The sequence below is a fragment of the Balaenoptera borealis genome, assembly GCF_965194805.1.
Source record: "Balaenoptera borealis genome assembly, chromosome: 12".
In the NCBI taxonomy this organism is placed as follows: domain Eukaryota; kingdom Metazoa; phylum Chordata; class Mammalia; order Artiodactyla; family Balaenopteridae; genus Balaenoptera; species Balaenoptera borealis.
The window spans coordinates 12,660,198-12,686,281 of record NC_138869.1 but is presented as its reverse complement, the minus strand read 5'-3'; the positions used below and the strand labels follow the sequence as shown (position 1 = coordinate 12,686,281).

At 41.6% G+C, this 26,084-nt stretch overlaps 1 long non-coding RNA gene across 3 annotated transcripts in view; it reads right to left on the bottom strand.

The window, feature by feature from the left end:
- The window catches only part of LOC309608146, a 259,623-nt gene that overhangs the window by 104,781 nt on the left and 128,758 nt on the right, over nucleotides 1-26,084 (bottom strand). For all 3 annotated transcript variants that reach the window (XR_014232694.1, XR_014232695.1, XR_014232696.1), the window contains 2 exons: nucleotides 4,625-4,808; nucleotides 1,034-1,147 (listed from right to left, as the gene is read on the bottom strand). This is a non-coding gene — a long non-coding RNA (uncharacterized lncRNA). The remainder of the gene's footprint in view (nucleotides 1-1,033; nucleotides 1,148-4,624; nucleotides 4,809-26,084) is intronic.

Genomic DNA, 26,084 nt, shown 5'->3' with positions numbered 1-26,084 from the left:
CCCCTGGGCCAGCATTCACTGCCAGACTCGCCTTCCTTCTCCTACCATCCCTTCAGTGAGCTCTAAGTGTCATGGGTTTATACAGCACATCTTCCCTCACACTGCCCAACAGAGGAATAAAACTTAGATGCAGGACGCTGTCTTCCAGAATGTGCATCTCATGGGGCCAAGAAGAGGACACCAGGAAATCGAGGGGGAAAACTCTGCTGTGTACATAAATACGCTCAAGATGAAAGAAGTCAGCGATGAGGAAGCAAGAGAAATAGCCGGCTGGAGTACTGATCACTGCGGCTATCTTAGAAATAATCACAGCTGGGACCTCCCTGGTGGCCCAGTGGTTAAGAACCCGCCTACCAATGCAGGGGACACAGGTTCGAGCCCTGGTCCGGGACGATCCCACATGCCGCGGAACAACTAAGCCTGTGCGCCACAACTACTGAAGCCCACGCGCTCTAGGGCCCGTGTGCCGCAACTAGTGAGCCCACGTGCTGCGACTACTGAAGCCTGTGTGCCTAGAGCCCATTCTCTGCAACAAGAGAAGCCACCGCAATGAGAAGCCTGCGCACCACAAGGAGGAGCAGTCCCCGCTCGCCGCAACTAGAGAAAGCCCGCGCACAGCAGTGAAGACCCGACGCAGCCAAAAATAAATAAAATAAAATAAAAAAAAAAATAAAATAAAAAATAAAATAAAATAAACACTGGGATGCGGGGGCTGATTCTCAACCAAGTGAACCAAGACCCAATGCAGCCAAAGAAACAGAATCACAGCTATGTTTATTGGATCTCTATTGTTCAACATACTTTAATATCTATAATCTCATTCAGCCCTCATAAAGCTCCTTCAGGGTAAATATTATTGTTTCCCCTTCACAGAGGAGAAAAAGGCTCGAAGTGATACCTCCTGGCTGAAGCCACACAGAAGTAAGTTATGGATGGAGAATGAGTCTGTGACAGGCTGTGCCTCAGACTTCCCTCTCCCACTCCCAGTATTTTAAAAGTTCACTTGCGGGGGGGTCACAAAAAAACAACTCACCCCAAAGTGGCCAGGGCAGCCGTCTAGATTGTGCACTGATGTTTTCCTGCCTTCACGGACCCACTGGAAGCTTCAGTTCCCGAAATCTCTAGATAGAGTGGTTCCAAGGGCTCTCTGGGCCAAAAAGGGAGAAAGAAATAATAAGTAGAAAAGATCTCAATGACACACGAAAAAACTGATGGTAGAAAAGAGCACTAAAAATGGGAACCAAAATTTCCTAGAAAATGGGTTAAGAAAAGGTTTGGGACTTTATCTTGAAACAATAAAACTAAAATATATTAAAATAAGTTAACTTTATATTTAATAGAAGCATAGATTATACTGCAATTATTTGATGATTATTAAAATTAACAAAGAATTTTTTAGATCACTTTCCAAAGAAATTACATAATAGTATGATATGATACCCTTCAATGCACAGCTATAGAGACTCATTTTTGCCAAAAAAAAAAAAGTTGAAGTTTCATCAGTTTCCCAAAGGCCTCCCTACATCTTTTGATATGCAAATACCTCCAATTATTCTCTTTTGAAGCCTATCGTGTCATCATCCTTGTCGACTGTGCTCTTCTTCCATTATTAACTGGTCTAACTCTGTCAGATCCTCATTTGTCAATTATTTTGCAAGTGATTAGAGAAATTCTCCATCATCCCTTTCAACTTTACAAAATCCTGCATCTTTTTCCAAGATTCGCAGTTTCCTTTTGCCATCAGGTTGCAAGACACTTGTGCTGTGTTGTCAGGGAAGGTACTGATGTGGACAGAGAGAGAGTGTGTTAAGTGAAGATGGATACTCCAATGGAAATTAATTTTAATGAGTGGACAGTTTATTAAGCACGTGCTGTCATGCAACGATGTCTTTCATCCTGCTCTCCTATACAACTGCAACTTTGGAGATGATGATAATTCATGCTGGGATAAGAGGACTCTCTGTAGTAGAAAGAATAATAACTCCTAAGTCCCCGATAGCTCTTCACAGAGGGCACGCTACCCTCACATCCATCACCTGGTGTGATCCTAACAGCATCCCTCAGAGAGAGGTGGGGCAAGGATTTCATATGCATTTCAGAGTTGAGGAAACTGAGACTCAACAAGGTGGACACTTTTTTCGACTTCCTTTCTAACTCAGTGTCTTCATAGCAGTAACTTTCATTCATTGTTCTCTTGTTTGATATTGAGTAGTGTGTTAAGTACATATATCAACCTGTCTATTCCTGATAACTGGACTACTGGGCGATTATAACTAAGCACTCTTCACTGCATTTTTTGAAAAACAAAACTGAAGGTAATTAAAGTGAAGGAACTTGCTGTGTTAAGTCATTTATTGCCACAATAATGCTGCATAACAAACTACCCCAAAATCTCAATGGCTTCCAACAGCCAACATTTACTTCTCACTCAGAGGATCCGTTGGAGGGCTGAGTTGACTCTGGTTCAGACTGTGGGTCACGTTCCAGTCTGCTCCCAACCTGCAGGTGCAGTAGTTACCTGGGCAAGGTCTCCCCGTGACTAACGGCAACAGTGCCCGAGGCTACGCTCATGTCATATCCACTAAGCTGTCACTGTCCAAAATGAGTCACTGGATAAACACAGCATCAATAGGATAAAGATGCAGAATCTGTCTACTCTGCTGGGAGGCACTGAAAAGTTACGTGACTCAAAGTCGGGGCGGAAATTTTTATTACAGGCGTAGGGAGCCAGCGAGGGTGAAAGTTAAGAGCCTTCGGCAATAGCCCTATCTGTTCCACTGGCTCAAATGCCCACAGCAAGTGCTGGTTCCAGAGATCGTACTGTTAACCACCGCACTGTACTTCCGTGAAACGGCCCCTCGTACTCAACTGTGAGTTCTCGTGTTCATGTTGGTATTACATCACTCCTTCCTCTGACCAAAGTTGCTTGGCACCTGCTGGCTGAACCCTCTTGATCCTGTTCTATATGTTTGGCTTCACGTAGCTCTGGGACCAACCAAAACCTGGATGATTACTTTCTGTACCTTTAAGCCAGCAGCTAAGCAAGAAGAAACGATTTCCTCCTGGCCCTGCTCTGACCTTATAAAAGGTACATTTGAATAGCAATTTTCAGTTCACAAAACATTTTCATAGATCTTTTCTCAACAGAACCCTCTCACCCAAATTCCATGGAGTAGACATTATTATAGCTATTTTACAGATTTAGAAGTTGAGGCTTAGCAAGATGAAATGACTCGCTAAATACACAGCTCACGAGCTTCACAGTTCTGATGTGACCTGCAACCTTTTGTTTGATGGACTTCTACTGTTCACCGAGCATTTCCTCTGGGCCAGGCAACTTGCACGGACTGCTATAGATGAAACTTTATTTAATTTTCACATCAGTGCAGTGGGGGACATGTTCTCATCCCTTTTCGTACATGAGAAGTTAAAACAACTTTCCCGGCTTGTAAGCTAAGAGATGGCAGAGCCAGAGTCCAACCCAGCTCTGTCTCACTGCAATGCCTATGCCCCTAAACCCTGCACTAGCCTGTTTCTTTTCTTTTATTCTTGTCCACCTCCTTAGTAGTCAGTTGTCAAGAGCTGCGTGATCTCTGGCCTTGAACCCTGTGATGCAGCCCAACCATGGTTCCTCTTCTCCAGGCTCTGGCCTTGGCTCCACGCCCGAATCTCACTTTTGCTTTCTCTTCTGGGATCCTGGTACCCCACCCTGTTGTCGTGTCCAACTGGGAATAGTTGTTTGCTGACCCTCAGGCCCACTGGCAAAGTCCCAATGTCTGTTACCTCTCATCCCGCCACACAGAAATCCCCCTTCTTATCTGCTGTCTCTTGCCAAGGCTGCCACTTTTGCATAATGTCCTATTTTCAGGCATTTCTGCATTTACAACTCTTTTTTTCAGTTTGGATTGAAGCTGTTCCAAGTTCAACTTTGGGAAAATAGGTTGTCAATATCTACAAGCATAAATCTGTCACTGAAGCGTTTATCTGCAATATGTCTCATACTGTAAAATGTACAGTTTTGGGGTGTACAGTTCTATGAGTTTTAACACATGTATAGATATGTGTAACTATTAGTATAATCACTGCACAGAATCATCCCATCACCCCCCCCAAACTCCCTCCTGCTATCCCTGTAGAGTCACACCTTCCTGCTATCCCTGTGTAGTCACACCTTCCTCCACCCCTAATAACTGAAAACCACTGATCAGTTCCCCATCACTACAGTTGTGTGCTTTCAAGAACGTCGTATAAATGGAATCATACAGTATGCAACCTTTTGAGAATGGCTTCTTTCACTCAGCACCATGCCTTTGAGATGCATCCGAGTTGCTACAGCATCAATAGTTGACTCCCTCTCATGGCTGAGCAGTACTCCATTGCATGGATGTACCAGAGTTTGTTTATCCATTCACCTGTTGAAGGATATCTGGCTTCTTTCCAGTTTGGCATTATTTTGAATAGAGCTGCTATAAACATTCACACACAGATTGTTGTATGAACATAAGCTTTTCTTACTCTAGGATAAATATCCAAGAGTGGATTGCTGGGTGATATAAGCGTATGCTTAACTTCATAAGAAAGTGCCACACTATTTTCCAGCGTTGTAGCCAGTTTCCTTATTTACCAGCATGCCATTTTATAGAGTATGCAGATTCTATCACAGTCCTCATGGGGGCTGTGTGCTCCTCCAGTTCCACTCTTGGCCCTTCTCTACTCTTCTCCAGGCTTCAGAAGACTGACATCCATGGGCTACATCAGCAGGCTCCCTTGTCCTCTTGCTTCCAATTGGGTTTGGCTTGTGGGAGGGACTGTCAAGAGAAAAAGGATGTCTGAGGATTGACTTGCTGCTCCCTTCCTGCTGGTTGCACAGTGGCCACATCCCTCCAGCACATCAACTCCCTGTGTCCAGCCACGTGCTTTCAGCCCCCTCACCCCCGCAGGGCTGCTCTTGGTCCCCATGGGTCACTGCACTGTCTCCATTTAGTCATACATTTGGTATCTTACTTAAAATGTTTCCAAAATCACTATGAGACAAGAAGACAGATGAAGAAACTGAGGCACGAGGATAACTTGTCCCAGGTCACACAGCAGGGAAATAGCAAAGCCGAGACTAGAACCCAAGTCTTCTGACTCTTAAGCCCATGCTCTTCCCAATTAAGTCTGATCTCACCCCGTTTGTCTCAATGCTCTTGTTACGTAGTTCTCTAAGTAATTCGTTGCACACGCTGGAAAACTTAAATTATGACCCAGTTCTTCCGAGCAGGTTGCCTGTATTAGCACAGTTTCCCTTATTCCTGCTTACTTGAGTTTGTTCCTTAATTCTTAATAGTCATGATATCTTTCATATCAATTCTAAGTTTCATAAAAATGATCAAAATTCCTAAATAAGACATGGAAAGGCTAAAAACACATTTTTATTCTTAAGTGAACACTGCATAATGCTAATATGCTCTGTATTCATTATTTGAATGAATTATTGATTAGATTAATAATTTCTTTTAAACTTTTAAATATTTTAAATTTTTAATATTTTAAATTTAAAATTTTTAATATTTTAAAAAAATCTTCTACTGACATAATTACCATTGGTGAAGCTCAAAGCAACTGATTTTGTTTAAAAAAAAAAAAAAAACCAACCAATGCCTATATGGGGCTAACCTTTCCACCTTACGGAGAAGCATGAATACAGGTGCCATGGACAACTGTATATGAACATTCATCTATTTTTCTTTGCAAAGAATTACTGACTTCACTTAAACCCTTTCCTGAAGGTCCCACTGCTAGTCAATAGAGGAGCTAGTTCTCTTGATTTTCAGGTCAAGAGTCCGCTTGCTAAGTGAGTATAATTCTAACTGGGGCCTGCAGATCACCAGGGGTCCCGAGATGCATTCTTAGGGGTCTGCTAGGTTGCTCTAATTTGGGGTGACTAATTTGTCCAAGAAAGAGGTTTTCCAAGCTGTAGGAGTCTCGATGCTAAAACTGGGAAAGTCCTGGGCAAACTAGGGTGAACTGGTCACTCTAACTAGATAGCATGTGTCTGAATTCAATTATAAGAAGGTCACCCTTCTTATAACTGAACCCAGCATATGCATTAACATATAGATAATATATGCACACACATATATACTCATATTATTATCGGAATTCAAGCAAACAAAATCGTGTATAGCTTCAACTGGCTTCCTTACTGCCCTCCTTCCCCCTCACCCGCAACTCTACCGGAGTCAGAAGTAGCAGACTGAGTTGGGGAAAGCATGAAGAGAACGAAACATCCTTCTCCATCTGCCCTTCCTGATCTGCCCAATCATGCTATCTACCACCTACCCTTGAATTCTGAATCTTTAAAATTATATCTGGACTTAACGTTGGGTTGCTGGGCTTATGTTGTCCCTCTCCAAACTGACTATCAGTTCCTTAAATGTGAATGTTGGTTTGTCTGTATTTTGTTTACCCCACAAGACCTAGGATGTGGATCAATTCACAATTGGTGTCAGTGAGTACATTGTGGCTCTTAGTGGGCCCGTGAGTCCTACCGGGGGAGTTACCACTATCTCTGTCATCCTTGCCACCTCCACCCAGGGGACCATTTAGCTCTAAACTTGATGCCAACTAGTTCTCTAATTAAAAAAAAAAAATTACTCAGATTTTCTGACAAGGCCTCCCCAAGCACATGCAGCTATAGAGCCCTTGGTCCAATGGTTCTCAAACCGTGGATCTCAGAGCCCCAGGGTTCACTGCAGTATCTCAAGAGCTGAGTGGACATGAAAGCTCAGTGGAGAGCCCAAAGAGAGAGTCTAAGTTTCCTCACCTTTCCTTTAAGCCAGGCAGCTCTTCTCTGTGTTTTGTTTATTGAGGTTTCAGGTTAAGATTTCACTGGTTGAAAACAACTGCTCTAGCCCAATCTTATCATTGTACATATGACAGAACTAAGACAGGGGAGGGAACTGGCTGCTGAAAACTCACAGTGGAATTCTACACATGAGAAGAAAAAAACAATAATCTCCTCCAACTGGAGTAGTTTCCAAGTTTCTATGTGACCTAAACCTCACTTTCTATTAAAACCACAGCCCCCAAGGTCCTCTGCGTATCACAGAGTCTACAGTTAGGCTGATTTGGCAGCATTATTAATAACATCACTTAACAAGTGTAATTTAATAGTCATCAATAGTGACTTGCCGAGAAACTCAATGTGTGGGCCCATGTCACTCTCTTCATGAGAGTGGGCTTAGGTGTCTCTTCCTTACAAGTAATCATCCTGTCATTAAGTCTGTGTATAGCCACACTTGTCAGCAGTAATCACTGCAATATTTATAACCGGCACGACGCAGAAGAGATATTTTGGGGAAAACGGACACATTCAAGACTTTACAAAAATAGAACAATCTCTAGCATTTGCATTTGTCATTTTATGCATGTGGTTTCTATTTTCATCGACGTTGCTTTCTTTCTCATTTATTCTTTTTGGCTTTTCCATTGCATACAGATTTATAATACTGTTTTTCCATGTCACAGTGCTACATGGGGATTCATTGAAAACATAAAATTAAACCAGCAGAAGACAAGGAGATTACTTGGGGAGCTATAAGGCAGGGAATACAGAAAATCTTCCGGCACAATGGACTTTTTCTTGAGAAAAACTGCCATGAATCTAACCATGAAAACCTATCTTCTAAACCTAAATACTTATAACGGAAAGAGACAAACAGAAAAAGAAAGAGAGAAAGACACACACTGAGAAAGAGATCACAAAGGGAAAAGTTCAGAAATAATGGAGAAAAGTTGGTTAGCAAAAGGCCTCTCTGAGTCTCAGAGTTTATTAAAATGGGAAAAAAAAAAAAGCTCTTACATGAGTCATTCTCAAACTGTTTTGGTCTCAATACATCTTTACTTATATTACATAAATACATCTTAAAAATTATCAAAGACCCCCAAAACCATTTGTTTACCAGAGCTCTTTCACTATTTACCATATTTGAAATTAAAACTGAGGCATGAAAGGATATTTACTAATTTATTTTAAAATAACAAAAAGACCTCATTACATGTTAACATTCATAGCATATTTCTATGAATAAAAAAGCTGTATGTATTGGAAAGCTGTCAAGCTCAGGTTGGCAGACATGTTTTCCGAAATTCTAGAAGTGTTTGCATGGACGCTCAAATTTGTCATTAGCAACAAATGCTGTCAGTTGTTTTTCTCAAAGTGACAAGCTCACTTCATTCATGTTAGAGAAATTGTCTGCCAAATGCCCACGACTCAATAACCATCATTTGTCTGTCAGTTGTTCTTTCAAGTAAAAATGGCGTTCGGTGAAAAAAAGCAGTTAATTCTGCTCACGGCTCAAAGGGCAGTTAGTTTGCAACAGAAATATTTCATGTGTGTTTCTTCCTCTTCACACAGAATAATATTCAAGGGTCAAAATTCAATGAAATTAATGATTTTACTGCTTCATCAAGAACATTCCTAAGTGAAACTGGCTTTTTTTTTTTTAATACTGTAAATGCGTGCGTGAGGAGTACAATGGCAGCTCAAACAATCTGATGCTGCTGTCTTGATTCATTCTAAAGCAGCAGTAGTTTCACTCCCATTATTTTTGCATCGTCCATGCAAATGTCAGTGGAAAAGGCATATCCCATCTTAGTATTACTGTGAAAATACTTCTGACCTCTCAGAAACCCTGAAAGGATCTCAGGGACCTCCAGGGGGCTACTAACCAAATTTTGACGACCACTGTCTCAAATCATTTCCTTCTTCCCTCTGACTGTGAACAAAGCAGGTGGAGGCTTGCAGCCAAATACTAATGGGCAACCACGGATAAATATAACAAGCCTCCTCTCCCCACAGACCCCAGTTGCTTCCCTGGTGGCCTCATCTCTCAGTGGTACACCCTCATTCCTCCCTGCTCCTCCTAGTTGACTTGACTCTGTCATTTGCAAACAAAAATTTCCAATCAAGCAGAGCATCCAGGAAGCCAAACCTGGAGCCCTGGGTCTGATTCCATGTTTAGACCTTATGAATTTTCCACTGCCTGCTTAATCTGTTATCTAGACCTATAATCTATTAGCATTAATTAACTGATGAGTATTCAAACACTCATTCTCATTATCTCCTTCTTTTTCTTATACGTATTCTGCAATGTGTTCATATATTTCTTAGATTGAACCATTTCATACTGCCATTCATGGTGGGTCAAAAATGGCTGAATACCATCAATTTCATGCAGTTCGACCTAATAATGGTCAAACTGTTTTCTCTTCCATTACTAGAAAGGAAGAACCAAAATACATTAACTGAAAGAAAATGGACTGATTCCAAGCAGTTGGTGGACATTTACTCAAATAAGAGGGAAAGCCAGTGTGGTAAAGATCACATGACCTAAAATGTGTCTCAGTTAAAACCAATAAAGCAATTTGGATCATACTAGCTTTGTTCAAATACTGAGCTGCTATGTGTTTCCATGACTCAGTGTTATTGAGGGGAACAGATTTTATTACTGAACTTGGGTCCACTCACAGCTGGCTGTGGTGAAGGAAAGTGCAGCATTTATTGCAGGAGCCAAACAAGGAGTGCTGGCAGCGGTCAGCTCAAAAGACCCGAACTCAGGGGCTTCCCTGGTGGCGCAGTGGTTGAGAATCTGCCTGCTAATGCAGGGGACACGGGTTCGAGCCCTGGTCTGGGAAGATCCCACATGCCACGGAGCAACTAGGCCCGTGAGCCACAGCTACTGAGCCTGCGCGTCTGGAGCCTGTGCTCTGCAACAAGAGAAGCCGCGACAGTGAGAGGCCCGCGCACTGCGATGAAGAGTGGCCCCCACTTGCCACAACTAGAGAAAGCCCTCGCACAGAAACGAAGACCCAACACAGCCAAAAATAAATAAATTAATTAATTAATTAAAAAAACAAAACAAAACCCGAACTCAATTCTCCGACTGGCTGCTGGTGAGGTAACAGGGTGGTGTCACAGGAATTAACATCACCAATCCTCAGGCTCCAGCTGGTCTGCGGGCTACATGCTCAGAGTCATCATACAGTTCAGTTAGCTTCTTCCATTCGGTGAGGGTTTAAGTATCTACAGAACAACACAGGAATGTGCACCATCTATATCCTTCAGGGTGGAACTAAAGACTCTGCCCTATGGCTGATTACTGTTCAAATTGTTACCAGTTTTCCTGACCCAACTTCTATTTTTTGTCACTACATGGTCACATCCTTTAAATCATTCATTTTGAGCCAGCCTTTTACGACTCAGGGGAGGCCTGGGAGATGAAAACTTTTCTACAGTAAGAGGCAGGCAGAGGACGTGGAGGGAGGGGGGTCTGTGCTGTGAAGGCCCCATAGGTCCTGCTCGGTTATAATTTCCCTCTGCTGATGTCCTTCCATGTGACTATCTAGCCTCTCTCCACACATCACCCTACTTGCTCCTTCTCTGAAAACTCTGAGCAACAGGGCATGTGTGGCCTGGCCTCTACCTTTCTTTTCTCCTAAAATGACATTTCTGGTCTCCTCCTGTGTGTTACACAGGGGCAGGCGCCTAGGTAAGAGGGGTGTGGGCTGTCTTGATACAGCACTGTCTTCAGGTAGAAACGTTTACAGTACTCTGGGGTTCAGAGTAAAGATTCCATACATCTAACAGTGCTTTCTGACTCCTCAATGGCCTGCTCTCCACTTGGCAGGAAAAGGTAGATTATTTTTTCAATTCTTTAAACACCAACATGGTGTTGTTCATAGTTGTTTACCCAGTCTATAGTGTACTGCCTAGCACACAGAGCCTTTCAGTAAGTATTTGTTGAATAAGTGAATGTTTGCAAATATAGAGCTTCTTAAGAATTAGACTGTATGGCTTATCCATGCATGAAGGCCATGGAAAGAAGTTTACATTTCATGTTAAGGGAGTGGGAAACTATTGGAGGTGTTAGGCAGGATGGTGCAGGATCAGATTCCTGTTTAAAGTGTTAATTAAATAATCATGAAGGCAAATGGGAGTTTGTTTCTAGTGGAGATCCAGACAAGGATAGGTGGTGAGAGGAGGAGAGAGGGTGTCATATGGGGCTGTTTCCACCTCATTACTTTCATGGTCTTTTTTCCAGACGTGAAACGGGGAGATTTGCATCCTGCTTGATCTCTGTGGGTGGATATTGTTACTTCCGTGACATACTTCACAGTATCTGGCTATTTGTCCTTGATACAACCAGGCTTCTCTGGGACTTATGATGATGATGTCAATATTTTTCCCAGTGTGAAAATAAAATTGGCCATGAAATTTTATTGATGAGTTTAGGCTATCTGCTTCTCAGAGATAAAAAGCCTTCCACATATTATATGACTGGCAATTTAGACACTCTTTCATAGCCCTTGTAGTCTAGTGATAGTGGTGTCAACTGGGGACACACCATAGATTTGTCTTTGCTTCTGTCTCTGAACTGCTCTGTAAGTTCAGAGAGATGGAACATCCTAGAAATGGCAAGGGGCCCATAGGACCTTTTTTAAGGTTTTAAGGATAACTTTACTGCTTGCCAACTAGAGAATGGGTCTCTCTTCTTTGAAAGGTCACCATCTTTAGTAAAAGCCACAGCATCTACAGCAGAGGAGGAGACAGAGAATGCCAGCCTAGTCGACTATCTCAGCTGAATTAATCTTGACCATTTGTAGGGTAACAGATATCAGAGGAAGTCCTTCTTCACAGACAAACTGCAAGGGAAACTTGAAGTTGGAATTAAAGCCAATAGGGACCATGAGTAAATGAAAATAGGTTTGACATTTTCACAAAGTCATGAGGCTATGTGTTATAAAGTAAAAGGTGAACAGGAAACATAATAGCTTTTGACACTGTTTTTTCCCCAAAGTCCCCAACACTTTGTCCTTGGATTCCTGCTGGGAATTAGCAGTGTTTAGATCATCCCTGCCAGAGAACACCTGGAACTAAAACCACCCCACCCTTCCAATCTCTGGCACAGCAGCGCTGAGTCTTCTCCTTTACTGTGGCCATATTCTCCCAAGAAATGTTAGCTTACAACTTCAGCTGTATGGCTTTTTGAATGGATAAGCCATGGAATCTAATTCATTACATTCAAACATTCATTCACTTGACAAATATTTACTGAATAGCTGCTGTGTGCCAAACACTATGTTACGGACTAGGTAAACAAATATGAACAAAATAGAAACAGCCTGTGACTGAGGCACAAGTTTACTGAGTGGTCTTTTCTAACCCACTGTTCAAGTAACCCAACAAGGCTATAATCAGATAAACCAGGGGCAGGTTATCAACCTTTACATTTTCAATGAACAATGTAGACAAGCTGGGGTTGCAAGCCTCCTGAGGAGTTTTGATCTTTAAGCATAACATGAGAAATCACTAGTGAGTGCATCTTATCCCTTTCTTGGTCAAGGGCAACTACCTTGGTTCTAGGCATGGTTCCAGATATCCCCAAGATACACAGATCAGCAGCAAATTATCCCTACACGATGGCATTTCTGGAATTACTATTATTTTCCTTATACAAAGAGATTGATTCAGCTGGTATATTCCTGTTCCTTTCCCCTTTTTTTCTTCCTGGAATGCAAACACAATGTCTGGAGTAAAACAGCCATTCTAGGATCCTGAAGATGGAGTCCACACTAAAGAAGGCTGAAGAGAAAGACATAATGAGTCTAGGTTCCCATGACATCTCTGAGACTCTTTCCAGATTTGTTAAATGAGAAAAATGGACACTCTTTCTTGAGGTGTTGTTCCTGCAGATGAAAACAGTCCTCAAGGAAACAAAGAGATGAGTCAACATTTATTAACATTTTCTTCTTTGCTATATGGGCATGACAACTCCTCTCCTCCCAAGCACCTTATGATGTCAAGAGTGTATATATTCACTTAATAGACACAGAAGTAGAAGTTCCAAAAGATAAATAAGTTACTCTCACGTCTGGTAAATGGCAAAGCCAGAGTTAACTCTCTTTAAAGCCTTGAGACATACTTTTATACTGGGGTAAAGTAGGGACAGATGCAAGTTTTGACAAGTCTGAAAGTTATACAATTTCAAGACCCCTCTTGAAGACAAATTAGAGGATATTATGATTAGAATATTGTTAAGATCCTCCCAGGGCCTTGGGAAGGGGTCTGGGAAAATGAAGGGCACTTATCTTTACAGGAAATCAGCCTCTATTTTAACCTCTATTGTCAAGAATAATCATTTTCTAGTGTCTGTATCCCTCCTACATGAAAAATTAATATAGCAAAATACCAGAGAACAAGATTTCAGGCATGTTCTGGGAATCTCAAAGCTATTTTTATTTTCTCCTGGCTGCTACTGGCTTTCAGGCAAACAAATGGAAGAGGATACTAAAGAAGAGGCTGGTTCTTTGGCCAAGGTGTTTTAAACCCATCTCAGAAGTGAAGAGTGAGACACATTTGCCAACTGCCATAGAAACAACAGAGAGGAAAAAATGACAGATGAAAGCTAGGGACAGCCAGTTCTGAAAATGCTATTTTCCACTGTGAAAATATGGTCAGAGAGACCATGTGTTCAGGAAGCCGCCAAGCTGGAGCAACAGGAAAAAGAGGGCAGTGGTGTTCTTAAAAGAGATGTTGAGAAAGGATGTTCACAGCTTTGTGCCTCAGGTCTTCCATCTCCTTCAGCAGGAAGAATGTCTGCACCCTGGGTTACCATGCAAAGGTCTGGGGCTTCCCGACCAGCCATGGGCGCCAGTCTCGAGATCTAGCCTGGCTTCACTTGACAAACGCCTCACCTGTCTCCTGCCTCCTGACTTCTGATGACCCATTTACCTGCATCTTGTTTGATAAAGGTTCACAACCCCTTAGAGTTTGTAACTCATTTATGGTGGAACTTGACCTGATTACATTTGGCAGCAAAGCCTGATGTGAGCTGAGTTAAAACTATTCATAGTCTTTAAATTTTTCTTATTTGGTGTGAACAGTTATACATTTCACTGCAGAGAAATTAACACACTTGATTATGAAGTCCTGCCCAGACATGCTGGGGGATTTTACGTATTCAGTGGATTGTGAGTTACGTTACCTCTCAAAAGTAAGAAAAATTCTCAAGCCTGAAACACGTCTGGTCCCAGAAGTTTTTAATATATTATTGTGGAACTGATCTTTGCTTTGCTTGTGCATCCTTTCCCAGATCTCCAAGTACATTCCACTGGACACTTTTTCAACAAGCCCAGATACTCTTGAGTTCCCTAGCAACGGGGGATTGGATGCCACCAGCCCTTGGCTGAATCATATCTTGAACTCAGCCTTAAGCCTTGTTCATGAACTCCATTCTCACTGACTTGAAAGTCAGGAGAGGAAGTCTCAATGTCCTGGCTCTACTGCCTACTTTGGGAAAATCAACTTAATAGTTTAAGCCTCTAATATCTCTCCTTACACTGCATCCCATTCCATCTCTTTGTACTGAACAGGAAGAAATCAAGGCTCAGAAAAGTTAATCAAGTTCTTATACTACTGTCCCAACATGATTCTAAGACACAAAGTTGTAAGCAACCTGAGGCAAGAAACAGACTCTGCCACCTTCTATTCAAAACAAGCGGCAAAATTTGCAGAGACCCGTGTAAGTAAGGTTCACAGCCCCTTGTCCGAAATGTATTAAGAATTTCACAATGGCAACATCAGAGCATTAAACCAAACACAGGATCATTTAAGTGTGAGGTCCTGCTTGACTGCACAAGTCACACACCCATGAAGCCGGCACTGCGTCTCTATTTTCCACAGCACCTAGTATAGCATGACTTGATGAAGTATGGCTTTAATTGAATGCCATCAACAACAATGAATGGGAGGTAATGCCAAGCAATAACATCCACAAAATGTGAGAGAGCTGACTTCACAATATTCCTCCCCACTTTAGTACTATCCATTAAACAGTCTGCTTCACTTGCTTTTTTATGCCTTGAAGCAACACTTCTGTAGCAGGCATATTGCCCAGGAGACGGCAACACGGCTAAAAACCTATGTGTGCTCAAAGCAATTGATTATCCTCAAAGCTTTCCCCTCTTTCTAGGCACCAAGTTGTAACCTCTTTCAGAACCCATCACCCATCCCTTTCTCAAAACACTTTCTTTCGGACGCGTTCCAGATGGGATGCATGTCCATTTGTCATGGTGAGTTTATAGATATCCAACTTCACTTTCAGTGAATATTCAACTTATTCCAGCACTGCTAACTCATGACCTGAAAAGCAAGTGAAGCAGCCAGGAAGGCCAGAATCTACACAATCACGTCTAATCGCTAGATAAGGTTGGTCTCATTATGGCTGACGCAGTGACGTTCAAATATCTGTACAAATGAAAAGGAAGTATGTGGAATATGAAACAACACACAATTCAAAAATCTCCTTTGTTAACCGTGGGGTGCCTGTGGTTTTTCTCCCCCCCCGCCCTCCAATGTTCTCATCAACTATGATTTGTGTTTATGTGTGAAGGATTCCATGTACACAAAGTAAAGATGCATGCAGCTGAGTCAGAGACTTGTCTGGTGTCCCTATTTTGTCACCTGGTAAAACTTGAAGGACAAAAGTATCCGGGGGACCTTCATGATAAACTGTTCCAGCTTCCTCACGTCACAGAGGGAGAATCTGAAGCTCAGAGAGGCTTCTTCCTGCAGTTCTATCCGCACCAGAAATGGAATCAGATTCCCATCTCTCCCCGCTCTCCTGAAACTCACAAAGTGGCCAAGGGCTTGGCTTCTACCATACTGGTCTAGAGTCCATGTCAAAGATCACGTTGAGATGTCAAGGAAGCTGTTGAAAGCACATCAGGCACCATAATATTTTGACTCCTACAGTGTCCACAAAGTAAGTTTCTAAGGAGGGTAAATGGTAACTGTCATAAGCTCAAGCCAGTTACTGAGTCAGTAAATAGCACCAAACACTGGCTAAACACTTAGTGCACTCTGCCAGGCATGAAGGGAGTTAACAACAACAAAAAAATGAGGTAATAATATAGCAATCCCCCTCATGAAAGGAGCAAACAACCAATTTGGGAGATAAAAGTGAGTTCCCACTGGATCCTAAGCTCCTGTGGGGCATGCACCGTCTGTGTGACTTTTATCTCCATGCAGGTGGATCGATCCTTCCAAAATGGAAACCCTCACTAGCTTCCTTTGCTTTTAGAATAAATCCCAAAACCATGATGCTGTTTTTGAGGCACAGCACAGTACAAACTAGGAACTGGAAAACTTTTGTGTAAAGGGCCAGATAGTAAATATTTTCGGCTTTGTGGGCCAAACAATCTCCATGGCAACCTCTCCGTTTTGTCACTGCAGCATGAAAGCAGCCACGGACAACCAGTAAATGAACAGGCATAGCTGTGGTCCAATAAAATATGTACAAAAAGAGACTGTCGCATGATCTGGACTGCAGGCTGGAATATACGGACCCTTGGTATAGACTATGCATCTCAGCTTGGTGCCCGATTATCACCTGGGGGTCTTGTTAAATACAGACCCTGAATTTTTAACAAGTTTGTAGGTGATGCTGGTGCTGCAGGTACTCTACCTTGCTGGCCTCAGCTTATACCCAACTTCCCCTCACTTTCTGTGATGGTCCCCACTGGCCCAGTCAGTTCCTCCTTCATGTCATGCTTCCTCCTGCCCCAGGGCCTTTGTGCATGCTGTATCTTGGGGCTGGCTTGCTCTCCCTCCTTTTCCCTCATCTACTCACTTAAATCTCATCTCAGGATGCCTTCTTGAGAAAAGACGCTCCAGACTAGGTCAGGGACACTCCTTTCCCATTCTCACTGCTCCAAATACCTCTCCATCAGAGTGATTATCACAGTTATAATTTTATATTTGCTTGTCTCGTTCCTGATTAATGTCTACCGCCTCCACTGGAATGTCAGCTGCTTGAGAGGAGACAATATGCCAGTTTTGCTGATCGTTTTACATTGTGTCCCTGGCACAGTTTCTCAATCAGTTACTACTCCATAAATACTGAATAAATAAATGAAGCAATGAATTAATCAATCCCTATTGTCCAGCCTGACCCATAGTATTCAGACAGACTCTCAGTAAAGATTATTAGGTAACTTTTAGAAGGTTTCAGAATTCAGAAGAGTTTTTAAATTTTGGAAGGTTTTTTTAGACACCTTTACTGTTCCCCTTCCCTCGTGTTCTCTAGTCATCTCTCACTAAGCCAGCATGTCCAAAAGAACTTTCTGTGACAATGGGACTGCTCTGTGCCATCCAATATGGTAGCCAGATGTGACTACTGAGCATCTAAAATGTACTGGTGCAACGGGGAAACCATTTTAATTTAATTTAATTTAATTTATTTTGTTTGCTTTTAATTATATTTTCTTCTTTTTTTATTTTTATTTTTTTGGCTGCAGTGGGTCTTTGTTGCTGCACGCAGGCTTTCCCTAGTTGTGGCGAGCGGGGTCTACTTTTTGTTGGGGTGCGTGGGCGTCTCATCGCGGTGCCTTCTCTTGTTGCAGAGCACGGGCTCTAGGCGCGCACGGGCTTCAGCAGTTGCAGCACATGGGCTCAGTAGTTGCGGCGCATGGGCTTCGGTGCTCCTCAGCAGGTGGGACCTTCCTGGACCAGGGATCGAATCCCTGTCCCCTGCACTGGCAGGCGGATTCTTAACCCCTTTGCCACCAAGGAAGTCCCTATTTTCTTTTTTATTATTAATTTTTATTGGGGTATAGTTGCTTCACAATGTTGTATTAGTTTCTGCTGCTCAGCAAAGTGGTGAATCAGTTACATGTATACATATCTCCACTCTTTTTTAGATTTCCTTCCCATTTAGGTCACCACAGGGCACTGAGTAGAGTTCCCTGTGCTATACAGTAGGTTCTCATTAGTTATCTATTTTATATATAGTAGTGTGTGTATGTCAATCCCAATCTCCCAATTCATCCCACTCCCCCACCCCTGCTTCCCCCCTTGGTAACCATAAGTTTGTTCTCCACATCTGTGACTCTATTTCTACTTCGCAAATGAGTTCATCTGTACCCTTTTTCTAGATTCCACATAAAGTGATATTACATGGTATTTGTTTTTCTCTTTCTGACTTACTTCACTCTGTATGACGGGCTCTCTTATGGAGGATCCCTTGTACATGATGATATGCTTTTTTTTTTTTTTTTTTTGCTGCTTTCAAGATTGTCTCTGCTTCTGGCTAACAGTTTAATTATGATGTGTCTAGATATTAACTCTTTGAGCTTATCCTACTTGAAATCATTGTTTCTTTGTTGTGTAGATTACTGTTTTTCATCAAATTTCAGCTATTATTTCTTCAAATATTCTTTCACTTTCTCTCTCTTCTCTCTTTCTCAAACTCACATTGAGAGTAGTATGTTGATATGCTTCATAGTCTCCAACAGGTCTCTTAGGCTCTATTTTTCTTTACTCTTTTTTATCTTTCTGTTTTTCAGACAGAATAATTTCAATTAATCCATCTTCGAGTTCATTGATTCTTTCCTCTTCCTGCTGAAATCTGTTGTTGAGTCCCTCTAGTAAATATTTCCTTTCAGTTATTATACTGTTCGACTGAAAATTTGTTTGACTCTTTGTTTTAAATAATTTATATTCCTTTATTGATATTCTCTATTTGGTGAGACACTGTCTTAATCAGCTCAGGCTGCCATAACAAAATACCATACACTGTGTGATTTCAACAATAGAAATTTGTCTTCTCACAGTTCTGAAGGCTGGAAGTCTGAGATCACTGTGCCAGCATGATCACGTTCTGATGAGAGCTCTCTTCCTGCCTTGCAGATGGCGACCTTCTCGCCATGTCCCCACACGGTGGAGAGAGAGGGAGAGTAATCTCTCTGGTATCTCTTCTTTTGAGGGCACTGAGGGCCTCACCCTCATAACAGCATCTAACCCTAATTATCTCCCAGAGGCCCTATCTCCAGATACAGTAACATTGGTGGCTAGGGCTTCAACATAAGGGCACTGAAAGCAGACAGTCTGGAGCTGACTGCCATTCTGAACACAAATCCGTACCTCATTTCCAGCCCACCTCTCTTTGTCCTGTGCTACTGAAGCTTCAAAACAGTAATCTGTTTCTGACCTATTTTTTTTTAAATCTTTAACTCTTACTTTTAAAAATCTGATCCAGGAAGATTCAAAATGGAGATTAAATAAAGACATAAGAAATAATTTCAAAAATATCTGTTACGGAATTCAATCCAAGCCAATGAAGTTGATAATGAAGCATTTCCATGAGTCTCCATGATCTTCTCTGTATTACTGTCCCGCTGCCCCACTGATTTAGCTTCTTCCCACTCCTTATTCCATCACTTCCTTCTATATCATTCAAGTTAAATAAGGACCTTCCTTTCCCACAGGAAACAGCCTGTAATGTGCTCATGATAAAGTGTTAAGTGATGGATGATACAGTAAAAAGAAACACTGGGACTTGGTTTCCAGAAATTACTTTTCTGTCCAGACTTGATCCATAATTTATGTTGGAAAAGTTTTCTTCTCCCTCTTTGTTCCTCAGTTTCCTCATCTACCAAATGAAAATGCTGATCTCCATGGTTTTACTTTGAATGTCCCCATAAGTCTATCACTATTAAGTCATCACCCCTGGGCACTACATTTTTAAGAGTATATGCATTTACAGGAGAATACAGAAAAATGGCAATGTCGTATCTTAAGGCAGGACTCACCTTAGGATACAACAGTGGTGATATTTTGCGCACCACATGTTTATTATACAAACATTTATTGAGGGTCCATATTTAGGGCTCTCCTTATGTGTTAGTGATACAGAGGTGAGTGACTACTGCCACCCTAGGAATGCACATAGTCTCATGAAAAACTAATTTTTGAAGAAGACTTAGCCTAACCAAAGTTGGTTAAAAAATTATCTCCCTTGTTAATCACGCCATTGGTAATGCTCACCTGAAAAATTGTTTTGTCTCTTCAGAGTTCAGTGCTGAGATTTACAGGTCATGCCTGCTATGCGTACCAGTGATTCCATAGTCCAAATGCCATAGACTTGCGATCCCTACTCTAATGCATTATTACCACTCAAGGTAGTGACTGCCTTTTTGCATTGGCTTCCCATCTCTTTGCATCAGTTTCCTCCTTAGTCACTATGCTTCACCTCCTTGAACCTTATCTCTCAACTACATGATGGAGATAATAATAGCACTCATTTTATGAGACCTTGTGAAGATTAAGTTAGATGATGTATGTAACACAATAAACACAGAATCTGACACCCAACACTGTCCATTACCCTTTAAATCACTGGTTCCCTATTGGGCAGCAATAGGGCTATGCCACCCCCTAGGGGATATATGGCAGTATTTGGAGACATTTTTCGTTGTTACAACTTGGGGAGGCGCATTACTGGCATGTGCTGAGTTATAACCCGAGGCTGCTGCTGAACAGCCTACGATGCACAGGACAACCTCTCACAGAAAGAATTCTCCAGCCGAAAATGTCAATAGCGTCAAGGTTGAGAAACCCTGCTCTGCATTAGTGCTAAAACAAATGCTGAAGCAAGTTTTGAATGTAAGTCATTAATTCTTGCTACCTTTTCAAACTATTTCTATTTTCTTTTCTTAAAATTATAATACACAAAACTTAAGAAAATTTATTGTCTGCTTAGTGCTGGGTACTGGTTAAGACAGAAAAAAAAAAAGCCTATCTTCCCTCCCTCCTTCCCTCCATCCCCTCCTTTCTTTCTTCTTTGCCTCTGTCTATCCCTCTTTCCCCTCTCTTTCCTTTTTCCCAAGCTCTATAAAGATGGCTGCCAGCTGCAAGCAAAGATTTGCAGAGAGGGTCAAGGCACATAATTTGCATCTCAAGTTCACCATGAAAATTTATGCTCCTGCACAAGGCAGGAAGCTCCAGAAGCTGATTCTCTCCGGTGACATATGCACTCCACAAAGCAGAAACTGTTGTTGTCAGAATAACTGACCTAAAACATCAGGATGTTTGCCTAAACTCAGAGAGCCTGTCCTATAAATTGCCACTGAGCAGGGACCGCATATGGGATTAGAACCTGCCTTCTGGAGGGGTGATTTGTCAGCCTAAGCGGCAGAACCAGAACCACAGTAAATAACACTAAAACGAAATGAGCTACATTCTCAGAAATGCTGTACTTTATGTTGCAATGGACAGTGAGGGAAAAGGAGATAAGTAATGACTGCCCGCTGCATTCTCACATTTCTACCCAGCCACGGCCTCCTCAGTCACAGGCACTGTGTACCACTGTGAAAACTGACCATGGGTCTTATGTCCTTGATGGGGAGGAACACATGCATATAGCTGATAACAATATGGCCGGGGGAAAAAACATGGACCTTTGAGGGAAAACAAAAAACAAAAAATGAACACAGTTCCGTGTGGGGATAAAAGTGGTAGGTTAATTCCAACTGGGTGAAATTAAGGATTTTGACAAAGCATATTTGAACTAGGCTTTAAAATATGAGTAAGATCTGGGTAATGACTTCTTTTTTTTTTTTGGCCAGGCGGCATGTGGGATCTTAGTTCCCCGACCAGAGATCACACCCACACCCCCTGCATTGCAAGCACTGAATCTTAACCACTGGACTGCCAGGGAAGTCCCTGGGATAATGACTTCTTAACTTGAACTCCATGAACTGAACCTTTGAGTGGAGTCTGCGAACTTGAATGGAAAGAACAAAAACAAAAAACCTTTATTTTCACCAATCTCCACCTGACATTTAGCACTTCCCTCAATTACTAATATAAGCCACACACACAAGAGTACCAGTAGAACCTGTCACCGGCAGAAATCACAGGTATTTTCATGGCATGTTACTGCACTACAGATAATTGAAATGTTATTTATGATCCCTCCTTTGAAATTGCAGTAACTATTAGACTAATTGTTAGATCTTGTTATGCGTGAGTCCATTAGAAAAGCAGACACATTACTGTATCACAATTTAAGTTTTTTAAAAAATTTGTTAACTATTTTTAAATAGTTAAAACTATTTTTAAAACTATTTTAATGGTTAAATTGCTTTATTGGTTTTCTTTGTAAATTTATGGATTTTATGTCATGAATTTTAAAATGTTGTTCTGACAAGAGGTGAATAGACTTCTCCAGGTGCCAGATGGATCATAGCACAAAGGAAACTAAGACCCCATGACAGACAGAATATGGAGACTGGACAGCAATCTGACTTCATGATTAGTTTGAGAATAACAAGAATAAGGCCTGATGTCTTTACAGTGCTTTACTATGGGTCAGACGCTAGAAAATTTGATTGTCCCAACAACTCTATGAGGCAGTTATGATGATTTTCCCCATTTTAGAGATGACAAAACTGAGGCAAAGAGAGGTTAAGTGACTTGCCCGTGGTCACACAGTAAGAGGTGGAAGTGGGTGACTAATTTAAGAGGCCAAGCTGATTACAACTACATGACACTGCTGCACACCAGTCAGATAATGAGTAAGTGGTTGAGGGAGAGTCTGAACTCAGGTCAATACAATGTCAAGCCTGGACTCTTGATCCCTGCCCCAAACTGTATGACAGCTGAGGTCAGAATCCCCATAGTACAAAGTTGAGGCCAGAGTATAGGTGACCTTGAATGCCATGCCAAGAAATCTGATTTAACTCTGTGGTCATGGGGAGTTACTGATGGCTTGTGAGCAGGGAACAAACATTGTATGATCTATATTTCAGGCAGATCATCATGGCAACAATATGGAAGATAAATCAGAGGAGCAAAAAGTCAGAGGTAATGGGACCAGTTAAGCAGCCGCTGGAGAACCTGTCCTAGGAGAAGTTGAGATAAAGGTGAGGACAGAGAGGAAAGACATTTGGGGAAAGAATGGGATCTGGTACATATCCGAGATCATGGGGGAGGGCTATGTGAGGAAGTGGGGATGTCAAACATACCACCCAGGTGTCCAGCTAGAGTGATTACGCTGGGACCAATAAATGAAGCAAGGAACAGAGAAGGAAAAGCAAACTTACTTTTGAGGGGCAGGGACAGTAAAAGTCAATGAGTTCTTCCTTGAATATATTGAGTTTGAGGTACCCATGAAATACCCTGGTGGCTATATTCAACTGAAAGTGGGAAGCTTGGGTGTGGTCCTCTACAACTGAGATGTCATTTATGTCCTGGGGACGCTCCTACATTTCAGAACTAGACCAAAGTAGTGGAGCCAATGGAAGAGCTAAGAAATGGATAGACAGGTAAGGGATGTACAAGCCAAGGGGGGAAACTGTGCTTATGAGTGCAGGGAGGTAGTGGAGACAGCAGAAAATTAAAGAGTAATAAAACACTGAAATAGAACCCCAGAAATATTTTAAATTTTATTTTCTGGAGGCTCCTTAAGGCAGATAGGAGTAAGCTGCTTTGGGGTTTATTTAAGTTTTGATTTTGCAGAGGGCCAAGAAAATAACATTTCTAGCTCTTGCTGACCCATTTGAAGATTGGAAGTTCTAAGATAAGTAATGAAAGAACCATTTGGGTTTCCAGTCACAAGGAGGAGAGGTGAAGGCAAGGAGAAGTTTTCTAAGGAATCTTCTTTTCACAATTGTAAAATGGAACAATAGCGCGGCATGTGTGTGGGTACGCTGGGAGTAGCCTTGAGTTGTTCACAAATGTATATGCCAATGTTACAACATAGTGTAAACCTGGAAACAACTTTCAGAGGAACTGAAACCATGGCAAATATAAAAAGCACCTGTATATGAATGTGAATATCTATAAAAAAGCTTTGTGGGGATGGGAAAATACAGAGTGGTGGACAATAAACTAGTCAAACAGCTGAATCATTTAAACACCTGGGAAATCTCATTTGCCCAGGAGGTGAAAGAATCCTGAAGCGAAGAGATTAAAATTTATTACAATAAAGAATATTAAAGGCGATTTATAATAAAGTCACAAAACCGATTTTTAAATCTGGCAGGGCAACTTAGATATGGAAAGAAGAAGATAAAAAGACGATATGAGAGAAGTTGTTAAAATTTCCCATTTCACTGGAGACTTGGATAAGATTTAAAGGGTGGAATCTTTAAATTCAGGCAGGGTGCTGAATATTAACAATCAGTGACCAGAATTTACTTTTACAAAAAAGAAAAAAAAAAAGGAAAAGATCAACTAGAAAAACATGTTGAGAGAATGAATTAAATCCAAAACTACAATTAGTAGGAGAGAAGGAGGTAGAAATCACTGCATGGAAAGAGATCTTGCAATGCTAGTTAGTCCAAACCAAATAAGTGATGCCAGATGAAGAACACCTGTCCATTCATATATGGGTCCCACCAATGCAGAGGGTGTGTGCTAGTTTTCTTGGTGCCTGACTCAATTAGAAGTCTACTGATTTGCCAGTTACAAAAAAATTGAACTCTCCTTGGAGGAAAAGTGAAAATGCTCAACTTCCAAGCTGGGAAGTTCTAGGGCTAGCAGTATATTTAAACTCAGCTTAAGATAGAAGCTCAAATGGTTTCCCTAGAACTCTGCTCTCTTTGTTTCTGAGATCAGCTCTGCTCTCTCCCTCATGTGATTTCTTTCTCACTCAGACTCTCTCCTCCTGGTCTCAAAGTGGCTGTCACAGTTCCAGACCTTACCCCCTTTCAGCTTTTCACCAGTGGGATAAAGCACTGCTCTCCCCACAATGGTCAAGCATGAGAATGCGATATGATCATTGGCTTAAGCCAATCTGGGCCCACCCCTGGAGTGGAGGGGACTGATGGAGAATAATCACATGACTTAAGAGTGAGTGAGGGGTAGTTCCCTCACTTCCAGTGAAAGAAGGGAATGGTTTTTGTTTGTTTGTTTGTTTTTACAAAAGAAGGGAGAAGGATTACAAAAATAATAAATGTTCACTAGTTAAAAACTTTTAGTTCTGAAAGTCCTACTCTTTGTCTCACATAAGCTTCTTGTGCTAAAGTTTTAATCAATTCCCTTTTGTTTTGATCAATGGTGGTGTCAAGTATATATCAGTAAGCAAAAACCCTCATTATGACAATGGAGAAGAGCCTTTGACCCTTCATAGTGGTGGTCTGCCTAATCGGGGTAATTCTAGTTATTGTAGGTGAGCTAATCTTTTATTTTTCAAACAACTGAAGGAAGATGATGAAGAATATACATTTAGGAAGATAAAATGACCTGTGCACACCGTCAAGAGGCTACTGTCTTGCTTATTCTGTAAAGAGCTATTCATCATTTATTTGCATCCGTCTGGCTATCGTCTGTGCTTCTGTATTGTGAGATGTCCTCCCTTCACTCACTCAAGCCTCACAGAGGAAGGTCGGAACACATTAATTACAAGCTATTAGACCTTGGTGCAATTAATGCTGTTGAAAACATCAAATCACTTGGAAAATAACTAAGGAGGAATGGCTGTGAGCGCTGCAGGGGTTCTGGGCAGCACACGACAAAGCATCACGCACTCTTTTTTTTTTTTTAAGTCAAGAGAATGTGATTATCATACAGAAGAAAGAAGTCAAACGGAGCTTGATCTCCTGCTCCTCAGGTGGGAGGATCTGAACACGTTAACACGTGAAACTTTTTTTTAAAACTGGGAGAAGAGTTAGACTTTCTCTCTCCATTATATTTTCACAGGGTATAATTACAAATGCCAATCCAGACACAGCAGGGGCTGCCCTTGAATATATTAAGGCAAAACCACACATCTCTGGAGGGGAAGAAAGCAAGAGAAGCAACTTGCATCGTGTCATCCGTTAGGCTGGGGCAATTCTCGGCATAGCAAGTAAAGGAGAAGAAAATATATACATATGGGAAGGTCCCTAAGCATGAAGATAAGTATCAGGAGTGGCATTTTGTTTTCTCTCATTAGTCCCACCTCTATCGACCCACCTCCCCATCCCCCTTGCCTAAGAAAACCTCTATACAAAATAGCTAAGAGAGAGGAGTCATTAGAGAAATATGCTTCTTTGTTGAAACCAAGGTCTGATTCCTTAGAAGCTTACTTAAAATATGAGAGACTTATTTTTACAAAAAACAAAAAACGCTCTTTCCAGGCGTCCTCATAGTGTGTTGTCATGGCTTTCAGGTACAATATGAATTGCAATTCTTTTTGTCACAAAAGGCAAAGAAGAATGAAAATCTTCCAAGAGAATGTGTTCAAGGAACTAAGCAAATCATGTAATACAGATAG